Source organism: Temnothorax curvispinosus, unplaced genomic scaffold (genome assembly GCF_003070985.1).
Source record: "Temnothorax curvispinosus isolate PA1 unplaced genomic scaffold, ASM307098v1 QBEX01014901.1, whole genome shotgun sequence".
NCBI classification, from domain to species: Eukaryota; Metazoa; Arthropoda; class Insecta; order Hymenoptera; family Formicidae; genus Temnothorax; species Temnothorax curvispinosus.
In genome coordinates, this window is record NW_020224681.1 from 10,011 (window position 1) to 31,572 (window position 21,562).

Genomic DNA, 21,562 nt, shown 5'->3' on the forward strand with positions numbered 1-21,562 from the left:
CACCCTAGTTACGTACACCCCGATATGTTGCATCCGAAACGAATGCGGAAAGGGACGAGGATTATAGAGATTATGGGAAATATAAAGAATGCTCTGTGTGAAAAGATCGCTATATTTGAACGCGTTTTGATAACAATCATGTTTTGAATTACTTTTATTATTATAAAATATTTTTCTCTTTCTTACAATTTTATGTAATTAGTTTTACGTAAGTTTACATTTATGTTGCGATATCTAGGTATAAGAGTTAGGAAGAATAAAAAAATCAGTTAAATTTAACAGTTGACTTTAATTAATGTGTTTGGCAGCAACGATACCAATATAAGTAACAGAGATAGCGATGCATTATTCAATACTTGTCACGATCTATAAAAGTCGTTTAGTTTATATCCGTTTTTACGAACACAGAAGAGAGCTTGTTCCAGATGTCGCCCGACATGAATACTCGCCGAAGCTAAAATAAAAAGTTAATACATTGTCTGTCCGCTTTACTTTGTCATGTGGAAGCTTTTGATATTGCAACAGCAATAATCGAGGAACGTCGAACACCTGGTTCTCACTTTCACCCTACTTGATGATGGGTAAACCGCGAACAAGCGAATGTAAAGCTGAATTTTCTAACAGCACTGTAATAACAGTGACGCGATTTTGCTGCTAAATAAAGCATAGCGCGTAAAAGTGTCACATGCTTATTAATAATTAATGTCGAGCGGATAATACCGACTCACACGTGTCATCATTCCTTAGGTCTTGGGTAGTCACCGTAGGGCGTATATAGGGTTCAACAGACGCCATGTTTTTTTCATTTCGCTAAAATTGTTGCATGGAATAAAATTTATTTCTTTTTAATATCTCGGTCTCACTCGTTTATGTTTAATTATTTTTCCTTTTAAATATTTTTTAAGTTTAAATAATATAAATGCTAAATCTATTTGAGTAGTTGAAAAAAAGCAAAAGACTGGAGGCAGTAAAACGTGGTGGGGTCTATTAGATGTGAGCTTTGATTGTATCACGGGATATAGATATCTAGGGTTAACAAAGGGTGCCTTTGGTTCAAAACCCTTTGGCTTTGTACTCTGTAGGATCGTAATACTGGGGCATCGTGAATTAATCTTCACGATTGCATCTATTGTCTTATCTGCACAGAACGATGTCGAACGCGAAACGTTGATTTCGATCTTTCCACCGCACCTGTTCAACTACATGCATTTAACCAAGATCGGCATTGTTTCGGGAAATTGCCAATATCGTTAACATAAAGAACATATTTTTCGATCATTATTTACATGATATTTGGAAAAATATGGAGTCACAAGTTGTCTTGCAAAGGGTAGTTTATCGGAGCGCTCGAATAATTGTACATTGAATAATTTAGAGAAAGTGTACACATAATTTTATCAACAACATGTAATGGATAAGTTTTTTTTATCTCTCTAGCCGTCACTAACAATTACAAATTTAAAGAAAATTAAGCTAAATTAAGAAAAACTTATATATATCTTTACAGAAAATCGTTATTTCTCTATTTTTTATTTCAACAAATATTACTTAAAATTTTCGATTTATATATGTATAAGCTAATCTTTTTTCCATGTTTGTATTTTTGAAATTATGATAAAATTTTTTCCTGAATATAATATTTTATAAAACAGCTTTAAGACCCTTACAAACGCAGAAAATTACTTTGAAGGCACTGCGAACAAAAGCCGATCTGCATGTGCCTTCGTACGTACACATATTCACATACAAGATTACTCCGACATGGATACGCGCGCATTGTGTGTGCGCAGTGTGCGCTACATCTTCATTCTCTATAGAGACTTTCTTTGATCGGACTGCTTGGCTGCGAGAAACTGATGGGGGACTGATTACGATCACACTAGGCGAACAGTGGATGAACGAAAAGAAATGGGGAACACAGAAGACTTTGCTCGTTACAAAAGAGCAACAGAAAACAATTGTACACCGAGCATGCGTGTCTGTAGGGGTGGGAAATTGAAAACCCGAACGCGAATATTGCCTCGCGTGCGAGTGATCTTCGTGAGAATTTAGCGAGAGGTATAGGATAGGTTTTCCGTTTTCCGTCGACGTTACAGGCGGTACAGTGCATCAAAATAATTGGACAACAGATTCTGAACCCGAATCTGGTGAGCTCGAGTTGTTAAAAGCTTGAAATATTGTGCGCTATTTGACGTACGCGCATGATGATCATGGTGTAGTCATTTATTATTATTCAATTGTTGTGTCATTTTAGATGTAAAAATTCTGCATTTATTTAAATGTAGAATTGAATTTGAGTTTGGATATTAAATTTGAACATATCAGCGTTTACGCGATGCCCGTATAAAAATTATGCGAATATGTGCAATGAATAGAAATGTCAAAAAGAAAGGATAAGATATAGCATGCAAAATTTACGTGAAATGTTTTTTTATGTTGCATATAATTAAAAATGCTAATTAGTTAATTGTTCAATCGTCTGTGAAAAGTTGCCGTCACAGTTGTAAGTGTGATCTCAGAGTAACTCCTTTTTATGGTCTAATAGCTAATAGAATGAGCTCGCGTCACTAAAAGGATTAGATTACTCGTTAGAAAAAATGCGTAACGAAACGATTCGTGTGTAATGAACTCGTTTGGCGTTACATTCGCGCTAAGTGATGTACCGTTAAGGCAACATTATGCGAAACACTGGAGGTTGCTAATGCCCCCCGGTATAAAGATCATGGATGCCAGTAACACGCACCCGTAACTATGTATGCGTGAGAGGGGTCTTTCCGTATATCCTGCAGGAGCGGAATCAAGAACGGTACAGTCGCAATCAATAGTGAGAAAGAACCTATCCTCGATAGTAAATCTCGTTTGATGTAAAATGTATCTCGATAACGAGAGTGTATTATGCAAAATGTATCTCACAATCAGTATCAAATAACTTAATAACAGATCGCAAAGTGCGTCCAATGAAATCAAAGAAATAAAATTAGACGGACAGCGAAACTTTTTCGAGTATATATTTCCGATTGAATTAATAAAGTTAAACTATCGTAAACCTTCGCCACATTGGATTTATTATTTTCTAAACTTGTACTTTTCAAAAGATTACGTAAGTTTAACCACAGTACATGAATATATTCCATTATCCGTAAACTTGTTACGCTTATACTCATGCAAAGTTTGCAAATTTTACATGTTCCGTTTTTCGAACAACTTTAAAATCGTGTTTTAAAGAGATTTAACGTATAATCACGCTTATCGCTTGGATAACGCGACCACGAAATTTCCATCGAGGACTGTACGATATATGATTCTCCACGGACTGCCTGTGCGCGACAGCTGAGCTCTGCCTCGGTCACGGCTCGCTCCATTTCAAACTCTTTTTGACCCCCGTGCGAGTCCTCCTCCTGGAAAAGCCTGAAGCACGCGGCGTGCTCAAACGAATGGGCTCCCACGGGAGCATGGTTTATTGCGTTTAAATCGCGCGCGAATGTTTTGTGATTTAAACAAACGGCACCTGTGTTCGAGATCGGATGAATGATCTCGGGACCGAGGAGCTTATCTGACGTTGCCGAATTTTCAAGAAATGTAAAATCCCCGAATTAGCTTTTCGGAAATTCACAGATTACGGGACTTACATGAAGTAACGAGTAGCAAGGACGGGGAGGAAAGTAACTTTACTTGTTTTACATAAAGTCCGCGAAATATATGTCGCGAAATATTTATTTATTATTATGTTAGAATTGATTCTCTTAATAGTCTTAATTCATACAGTTCGATAGCGGTAATGGCGGCGGTGGCGTCGACGGGGACTTGTATATTCGCCTATATACGCAGCTAACGCTCGTAGGATTTTAAAATGTGTGCGCCACACTTGTGATATATCGTATAGTCGATACATAAACGTGTAAAACTCGACTCTATGCTATATCTTCCAATAATCGGACTTTCTGCCGTGAAATGCGCGTGCAGCCAATCGCACCCTGTTGCTTTTAACGGATTAAATGAAATACACAGTATATTTCATCTTTACTATATCAAATTTGAATGACAGACTCTTTGTCAAGAGCTGGGAATCAAATTATATTAACAGAAATTTCGGTATTAATGTTATTACGAAAATATTTAACATTAAAAATTAAACGATTGTCATCGCTGAACTTAATATCTGAAAATTTGAAAATACATAAGCTATTCGTAATTCTATGACAAAAGTAATTATATGACAAAACTGTTATTTTCCATTATAAAATTTAATAATAAATTTGATGCTTCTTCGTTTGTCATTCTCTTGCATGCATTTACTATGTACGTATATATTTCGATAAAATTTTTAATTTTCTCGCAAGCTTACGAGCTTCTCATGAGATATTTTTCTTAGCAGCGTGTATTATGTTTGCTGTAACTCAGAATAATGCTATTATGGATACAATTACACGCTAACACGGGTGTTAATGAATGCGAATGGCAGTGGTCAATGCAGACGTGTCAGTACAGGACCAAAACCTAATCACGCACGTTCGCGGAATTACATTCGGCTTACAGACAACTGCGTTAAATGGAAATTGCAGGCTACCGAAACTAGCAATCGCGATTGGGCTATTGTTTCGATTGCGTACAGGCATTTTGGGTAACTGCACTCGCTCGCGCGCGAGGTATCATGAATTGCCGTTATGGTCGCGGATATTTGAATCGTACCGAAATAGTTTTCGCGTCTGTCGATTAAGCTATTTAAATATCGTTCAACGATACCGTCGCGTCGTCCCGACGTTTCTGTCACTCCATCGATTCAACGAGATCGCGCGAACGAAAAGTAAGGCATCATCGAGGCCGCGAAACCGCGCGATATTTTTACCGTGCCGGATAGCGGTTCGTTAACACCCGTTCGTTCGACGGATGTTTAGATTTACGAGCTGGCGTCCATGTTCGCGAATCGTTCATAAATCATGAAAATGAAATCGGTCGAATCTAGCTTTCGGACGCTTTGCTGACGTGTATTACGTCATTCCGTGTATCAATGTTACAACGTAGAGTCGGCAATTCTCAAACTCGGTCACTTTTTACAGTTTTATATATCACCACATATAACCAAATTTATAATATATTATTATTTATAATTAATATTTTGTACAATGATGATCAGTCCATAATGATGCGGGACATGTCGCAAGATTTTTCGGTGTTATTTGATTGCGAATGAGACAAAGAGAATTTATAAATAATTTTGTTTAATATTAATTTAATGACTCATAGTATTAAGTTAATAATTTAACTTAATGGCTTAGCGTAATAAAAATTCTTTACGCAATTGTTAATTATTGAATTGATGAACGAAGGAGGGGTCCATTGGTGGGAGAGATATTGATAAAGTCATTAGATTTGCCCTTAGTGTGAAATTAATTCTCACGTTGGGTTGCCGACATCAGTATGGCGGAGCTCGCAAAGACCGTTGAGCAGATTCTGGCATCGGTTAGGTTCGTTGACAAATTGTCCATTGTATCGTTCTGCGGTGCACGACGATTGGGAAGCCTGTGTGTTAGTCGCGTTTACACACGAAATTCCGGATGCGACTATCTCGTCGAAACACAAAAGCGCGATGTTGCCAACAGAATTGCATTAGGGTGGGTTTAAAGAGGGAGGATCGTCGATAGTGTCGATACAGGATGCCGCGATACGGATATATGCATAGCTCAATAAGCTTCTGATTGTAATTCCATAGATCTATATTTTGATTAGAATGTACGTAAAAATTAACAATGTTGTTTCCATTTATGAAAGCAGAAACGAAGACTAGCTAAAAGATTATCTCTCTCGCTACGTGCGTTAACGATATTTATTCTTGTTCGTTAAATGTAATCGTCCTTAAAAAATTCTGTCAATATTCATCCATGATTAACGATAATATATGCCATCGTTGGCTGCGCGGTGATGAATAATGAACTTTAATCTTCCGCGCTTTTGTTTGTACATTAATGTCAATGATGTTGTAGCTTTCAATGGCTATAAATAATTTTGATGAAGATACAGCTGATGTGAGAGAAAACTTTGTCACTGAAAATTTTTCTAGACCGCACGATAAAATTTAGTGTGATTTTATTTAATCGAAAAATTGAGGATTAGTATATTCGATATTCTAATAAGACCATTATTTTAGGAAATATTTGAAATGTTTTCCTTTTTATTTTATTTATAAATAAGTAAATATTTGCTTACGAAAATGGAATACCAAAATTCTTTCATCTATATCTAATTTGCAAATTATATTATGCTTGATATCTGCGCATATTTTAAAATAGTATTTATATTTGTTTAAAAAAACCTATAAAATTTTATACGCGGTATTTCTTAATTAAAAGACTTTATAGATCGATACGCAATATCAGCGTTTCCGCCTCTGAAAAAAATCACGTCTTTGTTTACAGATGGAAATTGGGTAATATTTTCTTCAAAGCTCTGCTTTTATCTTAATTAAACGTTATTACGCGAGCGTAACTATACCGAACCGCCGCGCCGCGAGTGGACTCGCGAGTGTCGCGTTGCTTTTTTTTTCTCCTCACGCTCTGAAGTAGTATTACCGTTTCGTTGGTTTCGGTGAGGAGAGGTTGCACTGCAAACTTCGTGTATACTGCGTGGCAGTAGCCGTTGCTGCTTTAGTGCTGCAGCACGGTGCTGTGTTCCTTTTGTCGTAAAATTAGTTACGTGACGCTCGTTTACGTATGTTAATCGCGTAGCGCATTACTGGACACCCGACGGTTACAATGTCGACTGAATTACGCGACAAATTTTTCAGGTAGAAGAAATGTAATTTTTATTACGACAAATAATTTGAGTTATCTTACACTATCACTCTTGATCAGTTGTTCCATTCTGATGATTATTCGCAGGATCGCAATTCGTGACAGACACAATTTCGAACGATTTCTTTGAAGAATCATTTTAATTTCACGAGATCGCGCCGGCCCGTATACGTTGTCTCACAGGGAAAAGGCTTCAGCATCTGGAATTGAAATTTACACCGTTATGAATCATTGCTGCGGAAAATGTATGACTCACTGAGCCTGATAATATACCGCTATCGTATTAGACACGAAAGGCGAACCTCAAAAGGTCTCCCCGTATAACGTACGGTACCATACGGACTCCCCAAAGTGCTAATACTCGTAGATATATATCAGCGACTTCGCAATCGCTGACCTTTCGTAAATTTTGTCCTCGATTATGGTGGAGGCCTATACCTTGCCGGGAAAACGGGCGTTACCCTTTCCTTTTCTTTTTTATATTTGCGCCCACAAGAAACCCGCTGTAAATAACATACATAGGTCTTGTGCCGGGTTGCGTTCACGCATCCGACGAAAATTTCTATTTCGCGGAATAGCGACAATTTGTCATATCAATCCGCGTCACCGCGTGGTGAAAAGCGATTACTTGCAAAGAAATCAGAGATCGAAGTTGATAACTCCTTTCTCTCGTTCTTCGTTTACCGTCATCTTTCCTTCCTCGTCGTCCCTTGCCGACTGGACGTAAGAAGCTTGCTTCTCTTTGGCTTTAACGACTGTTTTCTAACTCCGACGATCCAACTTTCGGCATCACTTTCCGCTGTCCGTCGCAGAACAATCCCCTTACTCTTTCGTCGACAGTCGAGCGAAATACCTTTTCCTTAATGATTTACGGACGCGAATAGCGCATGTTGATATGTTGAATAGAAATAAATGTAGGCACAAGAGTGTTGACACGACCATTGTGTTTTCTCTATACTAATGTTTTTACGCGGAACTTTGTGTCCAAGAGAAACTTTGTAAAAGTTCATTATTTGTATATGTGTGTCGCAAGCTTCTTAATTTTTAACATTAGATATTTTAATAATTAAGATATCTATTTTTATTTAGGAAAGAATATATACATATATATATATATATAGGAATTTTCAAATCTTTATTTCAAATTCTTCGTAAAACTATAAGAGAAATATAATAATTACTTAGCTATAGTTAGCCTTACACTACAGCTCAGTGAGTATTTTCGAGTCTCAATTTTATTCTTAAAAAGCCAATCAAATATATTCTTTCTTAAAAATTTCTTTCTCTCTTTTTCTTTTTCGAAAAAAGATTGACATATCTCAAATCAAGTTTGCCTTTTATTTCAATTTTACTTATTTTTAATTTTTAAAAAGTAAATTAATTGGTCAGACTTTAATTTGAGCGTTTGTATATTAAGTTAATTAAACATATCACAAGAATTTGAAATATTTCAGACTCACTCCTATTTATCATTGTCGTACATCCATCACGCGTTTACGATCGTATTTGAAGTATATTGCCGATTATGCTAACCGCAGGCTGCTCGCCATTGAGCATGCTTTCGCGCTTTATCTTTCATTAATCATCTCGTTTCTCTGCTGCGAAACGCACTCGCCCGATAATGCTGCCGAATTAAATTCGATGGGGCTCTAAGTGCGGGCTGTTCAAACAAGCGTGCCGCGAGATCGGTGGATATCGAAATGCGCGTTGGATTTCCGCTTGCCGGAGAAAACGAGGGATTTGCGTTTCGGGCAAATCGCGAAAACACATATATGCATATACATACATATGATGCAAGTACGGTCGGTGCAACGTTACTGCGGTCTCATGCGTAGTTCTATGGTGCGTCTGTTGCGATACATCGGATATCCGGCCGCTAACGTTCGATAGATTTGCAGGCGCTGCGGCGCTGTAAAGTGTCCGCCGCTAATTAAACGTTGCCACGCCGCTCACGCCTGCCGATACATACATATTTGCCGATGCGCTACGCGATAGCACCTTTTTCCAATGGCTTTTTCCAGATGTTGCTATTCATTCACGTTGTTTTCGATTGTACGACAATAAGCGCGCGCGAATTATCGCCACGTGTATAAGCTTATTTATAACCCATGCGTCGAATTCGCGTGAATAAGTCGTTTTCACTGAAAGAGACGGTACGTATTTGCCTCCACTTTGTAAACTGCAACATTAAATAGAACAGCGTCGGTGTTACTAGAATACGGTGAGCAAGCGGTAATCCCACTTTTCTTGAGACAAAAAGTTTCAAATTTTATTTCGTTATCTTTAAAGCCTTGTGATTAACTACGATTAGCTTACGAGTTTCTTTGTTGATATTGCGCTTTTATAATGCATGTATGCAGTTCAATTAGTCTCCCATTCCTTGAAGTGCTCCCTCGTGGTATGCGTGAACGAAGGGGAAAACTAGACAGAGGGGAGCATGGGCGAGCGGCGACTTCTCCCCTAAATCAAAGGACGGAACACTATTTCGGCGGGCGGCCGAGTTAAATGCAGTTTCTCGATGCACCGCCTCGTGCATACCTAACGAAGGGCTAAGAAAGCAGTCGCGTATAGTCAAGATGCAGAGAGGAGGGAGATACTATAGAGGGAGAAAAGCAGACGCTTATGCCGAAATCCAAAGCGATTGGTGCAATAAGCGAAACAATAGTGCTTACGAACACGCTAACTTCGCGCGCTCTACAACTTCTCCTCTCCCCCTCTCTCTCTCTCATTCCGTTTACTTGGTTCGGCTTCCTTATCTCCATCCCGGTACTGGAGTTATTTAAACTCCCGTATCTCTACCAGTCCACCCCCTCGCAATTCCGCCCGTCTCCTTCCGCCCTCTCGGTGTTCCGAGTCGTTTCTGTGAGCGAGCAAGCGGCGGTTAGAGCATGACACTCGTTAGTTTCGAACGGCGGTTCCAATCCCCTCGTCCGCACGACGGCAAATGATTATGGTTGACCGCGCTAAGTCGCGACTGTATGTGCTTGCAATGTTGTCACGAGAGAGAGAGAGAGAGAGAGAGAGAGAGAGAGAGAGAGAGAGAAAATAAAAAAAAAGGAAAGAGGTATCGTTTAAAAAATCCAAATATAGCGACTATGTCGTCTTGGCGAACAACGGGAGCTACAGGAAAAATTTAAAGTCGCTTGCCGTAACTTTGTTGTGCGTGCCGGAAGATAAGAAAGCGCAGTTTCAGCTTTTATTATTTTTTTACGTTTCGTCGTGGGAGTCTCATGAGTGTCTGAAACTACGATGCGTTAATTTTATTTCTTACCTGTCCGCTTCTTGTTTATCTCTCATAAATCTTTGTAATGGACGTGTACAATTTCGTTCAATTGTTTGCAAATCTTTCAGTGGTCTCTTTAGTCTACATTTCAACTAGTCGTATTAGTTGCGTACATAATATTTTTACAATTTTATGGAATTAGATTAGGTTATTAATATTGGAATTAAAAAAATATAACAGATATTTTGTAAAATGTAAACTAACAGGAATATAAAATACTTATTTAGTTTCTTAAATGAAAAGAAGAGAGAAATAATACTGTAAATTGGATAGTCAAAAAATCAGTTAAATAAAGTTAGTACAAGTTTTGCTGTATTTAAATTTTGAAGCGATAAATTTTCTACGCACAGAGAAACAATTTTTATTATAAATGTAGTGTCAAATTTCAGGAGGTTATTGGTCATAGTGTTCAGAGATGGCTTATCGCGTTTATTATTATGCCGTGCTCTACCGTGTCGTTGGCACCCCCGTATACGTGTATAATACGTCGGTTTACGACGTGTTTATTAGAGTAGCTTGTGAAGCGCAGCTCGCGCGCACTGCAATAGCTCGTTTCGCATAAGCTGACAATTGCCGTGGCGGCAGGTGACAACTGGTCATCGCGCGGTTCCACCGACGCGACGACGAGAGCCGCGTGCCACCACGCTTCGTCCCGTATCCAACATTCTCCTCCCGAAAGCGAGTATCCGCATATGACGAAATTTATGGCGTTATCCGTCACACGCAATGCGCGCGGTTGGCTCGCTAATTTTGAATCCGATTCTCGAATTAGCGCGTGCTCTCGTTACCGAAGATAATTCCGCCATCGAAGGAATTTCGTTCGAAACTGCGAGATTTCGTACGAAGACATTTCGTACATTGAATTTCATATTTGGGATCATATTCGCGATAATGGAAGCAGATGTAGAAAACTTGAGAGATTCTATATTTCCAGCGTTTGCTTTTCCATTGAAGGAAAATTTCCCGAGCGTACGAGCGTTTCGCTAGAACGAGCGATGTTGACGACGAGGTTCGCGAAAACGTCAACGAGAGGCGACCATGCGAGCGTTTACGGGGATCGTGGTTACTCCTTTTGTAATTGTCGAGGATCCTTTACTACGCGGGCGCGCTGTAACCCTTTATTCCGCGTCGTTTTGTGAAATTCACAGCAACGCTGGCGAACGCAGCGTAACGCTGCGCGCTGCCCGGTGACGATAAAGTCGCATTAAACTATCGATTTTTCCGACGAGCTGAGCGACAACGACCAATGGCGCGCACACTTTCCGTAGTTTAACGGGAATCGAAGGTGAAGGATAATGGAAGGGAAGCAACTAGTCGTCGTCCACGAATTGCGCCGCGCTCTCGGGCTTCCTACCTCCGTTTAATGGCAGGGCTTCCACGCTTCTTTCCGTGAGAAATTGAAATCCACGATGCTCGATCTTGGGGTCGGGAGGACGGCGGCGATTCGCGTTACTGCACCTATCCTACGTAATTCTGGCGCTTCTTCTTTCACTTAAACCGATCTCGGTCGGAGGCGTTCGTGAATTCAGGTCGACGAACGGTGGGTTGAGGCACCGCCGCCCGTTTGAAAAGGATGCGAAACCGTTTGTTCTCACCGAAGGTTGATGCCTTCATTAGAATGTACGATGAAGCCGAACAGCAGAACGGAAGAATTGCGCGCAATTACCGAGAATCTTACGGAGCCATTTCTCACCGAATAGAATGAGAAGCGATAAAACGTATTGAAGGTATATCTCGATCTGTATGGTCTTTTTGTTCGTTTGCCGATATTTTTTCTACTCTAATGTTTCCTCGTTGCCAATATTTATTTTTTTTTTATTGGTTCACTTGCAATTTTTCACATGCTGTGGGCTTCGAATCTGAAAATTTACACCAAATTAAAACATAAAAAAAAAACAGCTTCACAATCAATTAAAAAAAAATATCTCGTAATTTGAAGTGAGAATTACTGGTATACCACAGCAATAGAATATTTCAAAACTGCATATATACAAAATTTTTCGAATGGATGAAGACTACGTCGAAAGAGAAAAACAATTTGCACGGTATGTTTTTAAATGTTTTGTTCTGTTCTCGAAACAGCATTTTTTTCAGTATTGCTACTACTAGTCTTATTTAATTTGATTACAAAAATTGAGAAATAATTTTTTGATTAATTTTTTAAATGCATTTTCATCTCGAGAAACGGACAAAAAGCGAAATGTTGATATAGTTACGGCAAATTAACTTTTACAACTCTGTCGACACGGTATCTCTACGTAGCAAGCGTAACGGCTTATGCTTTTCATTTTGATTGGATCGGATTTCACTAGGAGCGATCCTCGAGAGTGTATATTTGTTGGAAATTACGCGCGGCTGCCCGTTCCTTTCGTATCGCGGTCGACGTTAAGTCTGCTAGAAATAAATGCAAATGAAGCCGCTGTTGGCGGTCTTGTTACCCGTTAAAGGGTCGTACGTCGGTTACGCTACCGCGGGCCGGAGGAATGTTCGCGGAAATAGCAAATCTGCACTTCTTGGCACCGTGTGCGGCACTTCTGCCTTCGTCCCGCGCCGCGCCGCGCCACGCCGTCTGTAGCACAAGCGTGCGTACAACGTGCAGTGGATTAGCGAGCGAAATACCGGATTGTTCCGAGAACACGGCGCGTACTTCATCCCGACTTCGTGCCGAGTCGCAATTAAATTACGCGGAGCCATTAACCATTTACGACAGTGCGAAGAAATCGATTTCGCAGACGAATGGACACGTACGACGGACTGCGCGTCTTCGGAATTCGTTTCAACATCCAGTTCCAAGTAAACTGTCTCTTGGAACCGAAATTGACGGTCAACCGCAAGCGAAGCTACAAGTTCGTTCGACAGGGCGAACTCGCTGTAAAGTTCGCAGCGGTTTTGCCGCGTGTAAACGTCACCGCGTTTCCGTTTGTTGCTATTAACAGGCGTGTTATCTGGCTACAAGACGGCGAATAATCCAGCGTTAATCATTCATCGTTTTTGTCGAAATTCGAAATCGCGCGTGGGACGATCGCGCGGAGTTACACTTATCGAAATTGACACAGATTTCAGAACGGCCGCGGCATCTCGTCAGGCCAACGATGTCCAGATTGCCTTTCTCATATTGAACATTTCAACTCGATAACCTAAATGTACGCGCGGTTGCGTTAGTCCGTATCCTATTAGATAGGTATAGCTGCGGCAAACGCAGTTTCTCTGTTCAGAAGCTGAGCTGCACGGCGTGCAATGTCCGATCCAATCTGCGTGTGTATGGGCTACAGCTAACGGACGCCAACCAGGTCTAACCATCCTAGTGTACGTAGTATCGCCATTCCCTTCGATCTACATGCACGCATCGGCAGCGCAAAGCCCAATGTAACTAGCACGCGTGTGGATACAACCGACCGAGAACTCTGTGTTCAGCGGCACGGGATAGTCGGCCGCTGGAAGCCTCGCCAAAGGCGACAAGGGATGTCCACTGCTCAAATTGCCACCCTTGCTTACATAGGCTACTTTTTCGATCCTGAAGCTGACTCAGAATTCGGAGAATTTACTCACTGCTTCTTGATAATTTTACATCAATCCTTCAACTTTTCTTTATCTTCTATATCTAAATTATTATTAGATACAGAGAAATATATCCTAACTTTTCTTTCACACTTACGCAAAGCACTTTTTCAAAAATAGTATATAAAAGAAAGAAGTTTACATATTATACATATAAATTTATATATTTTTGCGAATTATACATTCTCTATATAAAGATAGGGAATGTAATAATATTAGAATGTTAAATTATTTTTTCAAATGGATACATGTTTATATTTATTGTGATATTTTCTTTTAAGAGTAATCGCATGTGCAGTCAGTTTCGTATTTAATCGAGACCGATTTGAGTCGAACAAAATGGTTATGGATAGTGTGACTGCTCTGTAGTAAGTGTAGTATATCGGATGGAATGTTTGATTAGTTTCATTCGTCGGGCAAATGTCAAAGCTGCAAAGTTCTTCCAAACGGTGTTTGGTAAATCGATCTCGCGAATACTATGGACGAGGGATTTTTAACAACGTAGCTGTGATTTGCGCCCGAGCGTTTGTTTTCGGTATCGTTGAATCACGTTGTCGAAACTCCGATTTATTGTCGATGAATTTTCCGTCGGTGATTCAAGAAATGCGAGATTTATAGTTACAACCTGAAAATGACCGCACTAGCGAGTCAAGTTGTGCAGCGGTATGCAATAAATTATATTAATCAATTGCATTGTTTATAGACTAATTGAATTCGTGTGTCGCGTCTTTTAATTTTGACATCAAGTTCAGTGCGATATTGGATCGCTAGAATCTAAGGTTTTGATAACGTCACATTTTGTATTACAAAATGTGAGCTTTCTTAACATTATATGGATAATATGCTACAGACACCGATATTATATTTAGCTCGCTAAACTCATATCGGGCAGTCACGAGATTAATTATATTGTAAACCGAGCCAACTGCAGTTCGCGAACTCGCAGACTCGTTTCCGTATTTGATATGATTTCGAAGTAATATGAATCCGGGCACAGGGTGAAGCCTCGTTGTTGAATCTAGGGTAGCAATGGGAATAGTTCGTAACATTATAAGCTTTTGTTGGATGGCGTGAACTGTGAGCTAAACGCTTCTAACTCCTGTTACTAGTAACTAGTAATTAAGCGAGGCGCTGCTGTGTGAAACGACCCGTCTACCTGCCTCTGTCCCACGCACCTTTCTACGATCCCGAAGGTTGCGGTACGAAACATCCGTGGTCGCCTCGCGCACCTTATCCGTGATACAAATCGGTGAAAATAACGTACAGAAATCTACAATGTTTCGTAATCCCCAATTTTAATTTTAAACTCATAGACAATATCGAATCATATATATTCAGAGTTTAATGTTATTCTTTTAATTTTTTTATATTTAATAGTTACTGTGTATACTGCTTCAGACTAATTTATGATGTTAGGTCTTTAAAAGCATTCAATACTTTTAGACGAGCAATTACTTTACTTTACTTTTGTGTCTAAAAACGAGAAAATATATTAGTTTAACCATATAATTGTTATTTCTTCCGAATAACTCTTATTCGAAAAAATATGTACATTGAATTTAATTGAGGTTTGTTCTCTCATGTGCATACTGGAAAATTATTTTTTCATGCTATTATGCACGTTTTTCATGCAATTCTATATTACATTGGGTATATAATATTTATTGAAATATCTCAGTTAATATTCAGGTCATGTTGAATTTAATATTTTGTAATTTACTAGCGCAGTACTTATCGAATAACGTACTTTAATTATTTAATCTATTAAACGTGTCGATACGTAGAAGAAAAAGTCATGTACTTTCTAATGATACATTAAAGAACATTTATAAATTAAAAATTAATTTTTTTGTGGAAATTTGATTTACTAAAATATTGCTTTAATTATCTTTGTAACTAGCTCCCTATTAAATTAAATTAAACAAATTAAAATTATTATTTGGAATTAACCAAAGAATAATGTTATTTTTTTTATTAGTCATAAATCACTGACAATGAGTCATTTTTATAATTCTAGAATTATCGATTTTTTAAATATAAAAATACATGGCATTCTTCTTAATTTAGATTCTAATATTTGCTGCATGTAATTTTTGATGTGATCAAATCTTGTCTAAATTTATTGTGTAATATAAATAAAATAAGAAATTCAGGCTTGATAACAAGTCTTTCACATGCACAATGTAAATTGTAATATAATCCACGAGGTACAACGCTTACTGGCGCCGGTATTAATAACGCCTTAATTGGAAATTAGACTATGATATAAGCGTTCGACCTTCCTTTCCACGAGCAAGGGTCGCGCCATATATGGTGAAGTTAATTCCTTTAATTAATAATACAGCTTAGAGCGTAAAGACTGCAAAGCGACTGGCAAACGCCGAGTCGCTTTTATTCGTGTACGTTCGGACATAAAATTAATACTGTGTTAGAAATTATGTATATGTGTAATATGCAAATTCCTTTTTTCCTTGCTTTTATAAGATACTATTTTAAAATTATTTCGTTTGAATAGGCCTTTATAGGAGTTATTTTATGGTGACCTGGTTATTACACGATATCATTATCGTATCAAAAATGTAGTAATATAGGTACATATGAATTGCCGATAATGCTTCATTGATGAAAATTAGTGTATGTTAATACATTTTCCCCCCTTCTCCCCCCACAAGCGTATCTGAAATAAAACAGATTTCGCAGTAATCGAGGAATAGAGCGATGCTTCCGCGGAAAGTCAGGATTTTACCGTTTCTACCGCATCCAATTCGGAATGATGTAAAGCCGTCTATTACGTGGCCCCCGCGAATCACGTGACGTTCGCAAATGCATGCAAGTCTTGGAAAACACGCAGCTCAGAACGCGAGCCTTATTCTGTCATAAGAATGATTTAGGCCATATTGATTAAGAAATTACGTGAACCTATTCTTCTCGTGCCTTTAGATTACCTATTCGCCACTTTTAAGCGCCTAGCACGTCTCTCATATAACATATTATATATAAATTAATATAAGAATTGTGTAACATACACATGTATAAGGCGTAAAATTCACATAGAGCTCCATAACAAATTTTAGATTGCTCTGGATGTTTTTTACACGTGAAGAAAATACATAAAATATATATGAAGTATTATGACAGATGTCTAAACGGAAATAATTAGAAAGATTCAATTCCGTGCGTCCTGTTTTTACCGAGTATTTGTAATATCGATCGATTGCCTGCGAGAGTCATACCGGGTTACTTTCTTAATTTAATTATGACGGTATTTGGAGTACCTACTCCGTGTATGTACTTTATCTTCATTTCTGTTCATATTTTCAAATGTTTCTACGGAAGAAAAGTTCTTACAATTAGTATAATTAAATTTAAACACAATTAAATTTACTTACTTTATCTATTTAAAATAATTTTGATAATTTAATATAATTCGTGTAATTAAATATCATACATTTTTATAGAATTTAATCACACTCAAACATTTTATATCGAGTGATAGAATATAAAAATGTTGGCAGTGATACAATTAATATATCAAGATCTAAACGTTTAACCAATAGGCAATGGTTTTTTGACAATGCATCCCCTGAATTTCTTTTCTCCGCAAAAGCCAGCGCAATTCCGAAAAATTCGTTTCCGATAGCACGAATGATATTTTAAAAAATTTCGTGTAAATTTCTCGTGGCGGCGCGGGCGCGTACGACGGTGCCCTCTCGACGACAAGGTGGCACGGGCAAAAGCGGAGCACCGTGCCGCTCTGTATGGGGAGGGGATACGAAGGGGTGTCGGATACGAGGAGGGGTTGAATGGGTGGCGGATCTCCCGCCGCTCGCTTCACGGCGGATGGTTCACCGGACGCCCGTCGTCGGGGCGCTGCAACCCGTCAGGACGTCAGTTCTCCATCGCATCGCGCCAGGGTTGGACCTGGATCCCACAGGCGCGCACACACACATACACATACACACACGTACAAATACAACACATCTATATGCACGCACGTACGCGCGCGCATCTCTGCGTGCGGGCACCCTCGCCGCGATTCCAGTGAACAGCGGGACAAGTCGCGTGACTATGAGTGAATCGCGCTCGTACTTGTCTCGGCTAATTACTCCTCGTCGATGATAATTGATAACGCGCGCGCAATTAAACGCGACGTGCACTCGCTCGTACGCTCGAGTGTTCGCGCCAAGTTCGCGCGAGTGTCAGCCGCCGGGACGCTGGCGGCTGCCGAGGGTGAATAGTGACATATTCGAGAGGCGATTCGACCGATCGGTCACGGGTCAAGTGTCGCGAGATACGAGAGAGATATCGACGAGCGTTTCGGAATTGTCAGGAAGGAGTGCGGACAGTAGTACTGGGGAGACGGTAAACAGGATTTCGGACAGTAGTGAGAGAGACAGTCGCGCGCGACAAGTAGTGACCAGTAGTGACGGATCGTCACGAAGGAGCAGTAGCGGAGGACAGCAGCGACAGAGTCGCGGTGTAGTAGTCGTACGGTAGATTGTACCGCCACCGGACTCACAATCAGTGATAGCGGGCTCGTGGTGGTCAGACCGGCTGACAGGGGGCTTTTGGTGGATCAGCTGGCACCACGATCCATCCGCGATACAAACGCCCTGTTGGATCAATGGGGTATTTATGTTGCGGCATGTATATCCGCGATAACGGCCAACATGCGAGCACGCTTAATCTACGCGCGTATGCGTAATCGTCGCGTCTCGCTATCGACGAGGATTCAATTAAGCCTGCCGCGAGGAAGGTCAAGTACGCTATGCGACGAGCGACGAGCGAAAAGCGACGAGCGACGAGCTAGGGGGCCCGAGTTTTAATTAAAACTCGCTCGTGGGGATTCCCATTATCGCGCGCGCGTCTCAAATTCGGGATTAATTAGCTGCGTCGGGAACGAGAGCAGCGGCGCAGCAGTGGCGGCTAGGAGGACGTGATTGCTCCTAGCTCGTATGTTGTGTTCGTAACATCCGTGTGACAGTTTTGTGCGACGCGTCCAGAGCTTTCCGAGCCCATTCTTGCCGTTATGAACGAGCTTCTTCTTTGGTCGCGCTGTGGTTGGCTTGCTTAGTGATCGTGACGATCTTAACGGCGCGGGGGCGGCACTCTGATTACGAATGCAGCTTCGCGAGTGACAGATAGTGAAGTTGCGTGAGGAATTACTAATCGTCGTTTGGAGGCTAGACACAAGCAGGAAAACGCGGAAGTAGCGGGCGTCTTACACTTGACGCGCTTCCGACAACGATGTCGAAGTAGGACGATTCTTGATGATTGGCGATAGGTATTAGGTAAGCGAAATTATTCGCGATTCCGTAAAAAGTTAATTCTTCGGATATAGTACATAATATGTGAAACACACATATATACATCACACATATACATCACACATATAACGTTTTCTTTCAAAATGACATGTATTGTTATTTTAAACGTTCACGTTTTTAAAGGTGAAATTTAATAAACTTTGATATAATTTATTAATGCGGCTCGTTTTTCTTGAAACTGAATACATGATTTCTGAAATAATTGTTTCACGTGATATTTTTTACGTAATAATTACCTACTGTAATTGTAGTATCAACACATTATATTACCTCGTATTATGTAGCATCATTATTCGTTTAGTACATTTAATTAGTTGCAAATTATAATAATGTAATAATGCATCAACTGATATGTAATAGTTAAATATGCTACTACATGATGCTCAATATATTGCTTTCCTTTGTTTTTCGTCGCATTGCAGCATCAGAAGCTCCAATGTGATATTTAGTTGTCAGCTCGCGCGCGGAGTATGTACCTTAGACTCATCAAATATTGGTCGTTGCTAATTACATCGATCAAACGCGCGGTCATAATTCCATTAACTTCAAGTAAGTAATTTCGATTTATTCGTGTGAAATGAAGTACCATTCCGTAATGTATAATATTTGCGTGTAGCGACAGACCCCTATATAAACATAATATCTAAAATCTCTTACGAAAAATGCAGAATTATTTCCTGCTGAAACCAAACATATATAGTTTGAGTTAAAATCGTAAAAATATAATTTGAAATAAATGAGACCGAATGCAGTGCGACTAACAATAGTCGCAAAAATATTACGCTCATTGCGAATCGAATGTCATTGCACATAAAATATACTGAAGTAAAAAACCGATATTGGGGTATACATTTCAATCATTCTTGACAAAAAGCAGGAGTTTTTGTGGCTAATAATTCTAACAGTATTATATTGTACAAATTTACGGTGCGGGATGTTTCCAGAAATGGCGTTTTGCGTTCTGCAAAGTTATGTGAGAAGTTGCGTGAATCTTCATATCACGTAGCGCTATCTTAATGCGTTTTTGGTGCCTAGAAAGGTGCGGGCGGCGCAACGCCTAAGACAAAAGGGAGAGATAACCGCAAATTGGTGTGCCCGTTATCTCTAGACGCTGCGTTAATTATCTCCATTTTATAAGCATCCGCAGACGCTCGTAAGATAGCAAACAACGAGGCACCGGGACATATCCGAGTACCTCATTTACGTAGCACAGAGATGTGGTGAGTTGTTTCGGAGTGTGTTGGCTTTGCATGAATAAACACCCGGCCATTTCGTTTCAGCGGCGAGCCCCGTTGCCGAAATTACGCCACGGCATTACTCGGGAGCGATCCGAACTGAAACGAGCGTAACGAGCGTTCCTACTTTCGCGATGTGTATACGCTTTCCGCGAAACGGCTGTTCTTCTATGCCTCCAGATCTACCCGTTACGATCGCATACACATTTTACTCTACAAGTACACTTCACACACTCCAGTTCATCAACATACATCAGATAATTCCCACAAAATACGCTTTCGCGCAATATATTCGTATCTCGTGTGCGCGCGCGCGCGCTATGTTATTCAATCATACATTCACGATACTCGACCGTGCTTCCCTTCGGATCTTATTAATAGCACTTATGCGCGTTTACATTGAATTATTACCGGGTGCCCGTTAGTTTGTCGCGAGATCGGTATCCTGCGCCTCCGTTTTGCCTCGTCAGTGTTCACGAATGATCGATCAACATCTCGTGCGGCCAAACGATAGCGATCCCGCCGTCGTTATTGCTCATACCGGTAATGATGTTAATGGTCGTGGTGGGTGCCGGTTACGTGGTGGCCAATAATGTTTCCCACGTACCACAGGTCGTACGTGGAGAATGAAAAATGTGTTTGAGCTGTGTAAATAAACGTTAGAGGGCCCGTCCGTCTGACGGGTTTCACGAAAGCAAACGCAAAGCTGGATGGTCCCGACGAGATATGAACTGTCCCGTTCCAAAAAACGTTTGAAAAATAACGTTTCTACGACGTGTTGCTCACGCTAATTGCGAGTATCACGACCATTGTTTACCGCGCGCATGTTTAGCAGATTAGAAACGTAGGGCTGTTGGCTGATATGGAAAAAGAGTGAGGATGTGGGCTAATTTAACTTTATGTTTTAAATTATAGAGTTGAAATTCCTATCACGGTGAAATTCGCAGAGTTACGCGTTTCCAATAATATGGAAACATAATTCTGTTTCTGTTGTTCAGTACTATTGTCGTGTTGTGGCGTAGCGGCGATGATCGCGGCTGACTTGCGTTTTTGAGAAATTAAACTTATCTAGTTGCGAATGATGAGTTGTGTAGGAGGCGTTTAAAATATTAACTATTTTGCGCACAATAGATAGTGTACATGAAAAGAATATTTATTTTTAATGACCTACATCGCTATTCCACTCACAATCAGTGATCCAAATATAATTTGTACTTTTTATAATTAATGGCCACTAATAAGAGAATGCCGAGGTACCATTCATTACTGATGCTTCTGTTTTGCAAAAGAGTGCTTGCTACCTTTATTTTTGAATATCGATACGTTTTAATTTTTCTTAAAAATTTTACGTTATTCTGAAAACGTATATAG

General features: G+C 39.9%; 1 protein-coding gene across 2 annotated transcripts in view; it reads left to right on the forward strand.

The window, feature by feature from the left end:
* Nucleotides 1-17,536: 17,536 nt before the first annotated feature.
* LOC112465108 (zwei Ig domain protein zig-8-like) overlaps nucleotides 17,537-21,562 on the forward strand; it is a 247,429-nt gene continuing 243,403 nt past the window's right edge. For both annotated transcript variants that reach the window (XM_025032499.1, XM_025032501.1), the window contains exon 1: nucleotides 17,537-18,920. The gene's annotated coding sequence lies outside the window, so the exon portion shown is untranslated. The remainder of the gene's footprint in view (nucleotides 18,921-21,562) is intronic.